At 48.1% G+C, this 4,793-nt stretch overlaps 1 pseudogene; it reads right to left on the bottom strand.

The window, feature by feature from the left end:
• On the bottom strand, positions 1,076-1,559 carry LOC102181611 (annotated as a pseudogene).

Below are 4,793 nucleotides of genomic sequence, written 5' to 3'. Positions count from 1 at the left end.
GCAGTCCCGTTTAGGAAATGAGTGAGTTAAAACAAACAAACAAACACACAAACACATCAGGGGCTTCCCTGGTGGTCCAGTGATGAAGGGTCTGCCTGCCAATGCAGGGGACATGGGTTCGATCCCTGCTCCGGGAAGACCCCACATGCCGTGGAACAATTAAGCCCGTGCGCCACAACTACGGAGCTCGTGTGCTGGAAGCTGGGAGCCACAGCCTCTGAGCCCGCACCCTAGAGGCTGTGCTCCGCAACAAGGGAAGCCACGGCAGAGGGAAGACCGTGCACCTCGACTAGAGTGCAGCCCCCTCTCACTGCAGCTAGAGAGAGCCCATGCGCAGCAGTGAAGACCCAGTGCAGCAAACTTAAATAAAATAAATCTTAAGCCGCCCCCCAAAAAATCCCCACATCATTTAAAGCCCTTTGGGTATGTTTTCTAAAAGTTCTCCAACTTGGAAAAACTATACGAAAGAAGGGGAGAAAGAACAAAGTCTGCAGAAATATGACCTTAAGGTGGCTTCAGCTAAGGTACAGGAACTAGTAAATGCATTTGTTTTTCTATACATTTTTAGATTTTTGTATTTATTTTCTTCAGAGTGCTCCGAGGCATTTTATTTGCACGTATGTCAAAGCTATGGTTTTTCCAGTAGTCATGTACAGATGTGAGAGCTGGACAGTAAGACAGGCTGAGCGCTGAAGAGTTGATGCTTTTGAACTGTGGTGTTGGAGAAGACTCTTGAGAGTTCCTTGGACTGAAAGGAGATCCAACCAGTCCATCAAAAGGAAATCAATCCTGTATATTTATTGAAAGGACTGATGTTGAAGCTGAAACTCCAGTACTTTGGCCACCTGATGTGAAGAACTGACTCATTGGAAAAGACCCTGATGCTGGGAAAGATTGAAGGTGGGAGGAGAAGGGGACAACAGAGGGTGAGATGGTTGGATGGCATCACCGACTTGATGGACGTGAGTTTTAACAGACTCTGGGAGATGGTGAAGGACAGGGAAGCCTGGAATGCTGCAGTCCACGGGGTCACAAAGAGTCGGACACAACAGAGCGAATGAACAAAAACACATTCCTAGAAGAAGAATCCAAGGGTTTTCCCTCCTGTGTGATTTCGTCTTGTTTCTTCAGTGTTCATGATGCCTGCTGAGGTTGGCAATACCATGAAATGGAACTAACGAGATGGGAGCAGGTTTTTCTGCCATTTTCCTAGATCTTGAATCTGAGGCTGATCACTCTACGCTTATTTAGCTTGCCTGTGAGGTTCACAACAATTGCCCAGCCCTGTGGTCAGTGACGATTTCAAACCCTCCAATGTAACTGTGCTTCATCATCACAGTTAGAAGCCTGCTGACTCTGAAGCACGGCCTGATAAGAACCTGGCTTTTGCCTCTCTTTTCTGCGTTGTTGATATTCTTCAAAGCGTCAGCCAGGTCATTCACTTGTACTATTGTGGCAGCACAGAAGGATGGCAGAAAGATACATTCTTTATTAATACAACAGAAATGTATTTTCTCCCCATTTCCACCAAAATGGTGTTGAAAAGTATTTAAAAGCATACAGGTCCCTACCTCAGGGGAACTCTAACATATGTGCACTTTCTGCTCAGTTGCTCAGTCATGTCTGACTCTGTGCCACCCCATGGACTGTAGCCCACCAGGCTCCTCGGCCTATGGAATTTTCCAGGCAAGAATCCTGGACGGGGTGCCGTTTCCTCCTCCAAGGGATCTTCCCGACCTAGGGATTGAATCTGAGCCTCTTGCATCTTTTGCATTGGCAGTCAGATTCTTTACCACTGAGCCACCTGGAAAGCCTCATTTTGAGATTCACCCATTTGGAGGCTATTGGCTGTAGCACTGTCTGTAGGCAAGACAATGTGGAAACAAGCCAAATGAAATCAGCAGGGTCATGGATGGACAAATCTCAGTGCACGTGGCAGGCGTCAATGGCATGAGGGCCTCCTTGGTTGAAGCGAATGGTTCTATGTGTTGACATGCGAAGATCTGAAGAACAATGTGGAGTAAAAAAGCAAGTTGCAAAAGCAAATATTCTGTGTATTATTTCTGGACTTTTTTTTTTGTTGTCGTTCACCCCATGCAGCTTGTGAGACCTTTGTTTCCTGACCAGGGATCAAACGTGGGCCCATGGCAGTGAGAGCACTGAGTCCTAACCACTGACCACCAGGAAATCCCTCTATTTCTGGATTTTTATACGTGCAACAAAAAATGAAAACAAGGCTGACTGCCACATTGCCTTCATGTGCTAATGAATAAATGAATGCCTTTTTGCCTAGTTAAGTCCCACTTATCTTCCAGATCTCAGCTCAAGGCATCACTTTTTCAGTGAAGATTTCCCTGCTTCCCGCCCCCCCCATCCCCCACTCCTGCCCTGCCCCGGGCTGCCACCACCCCAGGGCAAGTAGGCAGTCTGAAATCCAGTCTCACGATCTATACATTTCCTTCAGGTCTTTTTCCACTGTTGTATATTTATGGCAGAAAGCAAAGAGTATTAAAGAGCCTCTTGATGAAGGTGAAAGAGAAGAGTGAAAAAGCTGGCTTAAAACTCAACATTCAAAAAATGAAGATCATGGCCTCCAGTCCCATCACTTCATGGCAAATAGATGGGGAAACAGTGGAAACAGTGACAGACTTTATTTTCTTGGGCTCCAAGATCACTGCAGATGGTGACTGCAGCCATGAAATTAAAAGATGCTTGCTCCTTAGAAGAAAAACTATGACAAACCTAGACAGTGTATTAAAAAACAGAGATATTACTTAGCTACAAAGTTTTTCCAGTAGTCATTTATGGGTGTGAGAGCTGGATAGTAAAAAAGGCTGAGTGCTGAAGAATTGATGCCTTCGAACTGTGGTGCTGGAGAAGGCCCTTGGACAGCAAGGAGATCAAACCAGTCAATCCTAAAGGAAATCAACGCTGACTATTCATTGGAAGGACTGATGCTGACATAGAAGCTCCAATACTTTGGGCACCTGATGCAAAGAGCTGACTCATTAGAAAAGACCCTGATGCTGGGAAAGACTGAAGCCAGGAGGAGAAGGGGATGACAGAGGATGAGATGGTTGGATGGCATCACTGACTCAATGGACATGAGTTTGAGCAAGCTCTCGGAGATAGTGAAGGACAGTGAAGCCTGGCTTGCTGCAGTTCATGGGGTTGCAAAGAGACATGACTGAGTAACTGAACGACAATAATATTTATTTGTGTGATTGTTTAATTAATGTCCATCTTCCCCACAAGCTTGATTTGGGCAGGGATCCTGGCCAAGTTCTTCATCCCCAGCACCTAATGCCCTGTATAGACTGTAGCCCATGAGGCTCCTCTGCCCATGGGATTTTGCAAGCAAGAATACTGGAGTGGGTAGCTATTTCCTTCTCCAGGGGATCTTCCCGACTCAGGGATCAAACCTGGGTCTCCTGCCCTGTAGGCAGATTCTTTACCATCTGAGACACTAGGGAAGTCCCACCTAATGAAGAGTGGATGCTTAATAAATGAATTTGTTATTTCTGTGCCCCAATTAGGCTGTAAGCTCTGTGAGGCCAGGGGAAGTATCTATTTTCTTTTTCATGGATTCCCCTGAGGCTTAGGGAAGGTTTTGGTGTCAGAAAGTCTGAGCTACAGTCCAGGCTCTGCCACTTGCTGGCTGTTTTCTTGGGCAATTCAGTTTGAGAGTCTGAGCCTCAGTGTCCTCACCTGTAAACAGGGTAACAATACCTTCCTTAGAGTGTTGTTAGAATTCAATGATGTATTGTACGAAAACAATTCATCAACAGGGCTTGGTATCAGAAGGGGACGATGGAGGATGAGATGGTTGGATGGCATCATCGACTCGACGGACATGAGTTTGAGTAAACTGCGGGAGTTGGTGATGGACGGGAAGGCCTGGCGTGCTGCAGTCCATGGGGTCGCAAAGAGCCGGACATGACTGAGCGACTGAACTGAACTGAGCTGAACTGAAACGTCTAAATACCCTCTTTGTGAAGGATGGGGGCACCATCTCCCACATTACCACCAGATGGCGCTGTGATCACACCGGCGATGCTCACCCCATCAGCTCGCTCCAAGCTTCGAAATCGCTTCCAGCTTCCTTGTAGTTATACTGTCCCGTAGGCTTCAAGTGGCCATTTGGCCTTTGCTCTAATCTCTCTGTGACGGGGAGGTTACTGTCACCAGGCTGGAGACCCTTGCAGGACTGGTCTGAGAGCCCCTGTCCTCTGGGTGGAGGAAACAGAGGACCCCCGGAGAACAGGGGAGACCAGACAGAAACTAGAGGCCGGACGGACGAGAGTTGGGACCAGGGTGAGGCGGTCAGGCGCCCGGGGCGCCAAAATGAAGGATGCGGGCTTTCTCGGTCTTGCGCATGCGTGGAGTCTGACCGCCCTTGGTGGCCTTGTAAGAATACCCTGGGGCTGGGCTGAGAGCTGGTCCAAAGCTTCAGGGCTGCCTGCCGTCCGCTCATCCGCAGCAGGACAGAGCTCGCAGCAGGTGCCAGGCTGTGGAGGAACCCCCTTGTTGCTCTAAAGAACACTCTTTGGTAAGAACTATTATTATTTTAAACATGCATTTATTTATTTATGGCTGTGCTGGGTCTCCGTGGCTGCAAGTCGGGATTTCTCTGGTTGTGGTGAGTGGCCTTCTCATTGCAGGGCCTTCTCCTGTTGCAGAGCACGGGCTTGAGGACACTCAGGCTTCTGTAGTCGCGGCTCCCAGACTCCAGAGCTCAGGCTTAGTAGTTGCGGTGCATGGACTTAGTTGCTCCGAGGCATGTGGGATTTTCC

The sequence above is a fragment of the Capra hircus genome, chromosome 13, assembly GCF_001704415.2.
Source record: "Capra hircus breed San Clemente chromosome 13, ASM170441v1, whole genome shotgun sequence".
In the NCBI taxonomy this organism is placed as follows: domain Eukaryota; kingdom Metazoa; phylum Chordata; class Mammalia; order Artiodactyla; family Bovidae; genus Capra; species Capra hircus.
The sequence above is the reverse complement of the archived record's forward strand: the minus strand, read 5'-3'. Positions and strand labels throughout refer to the sequence as shown.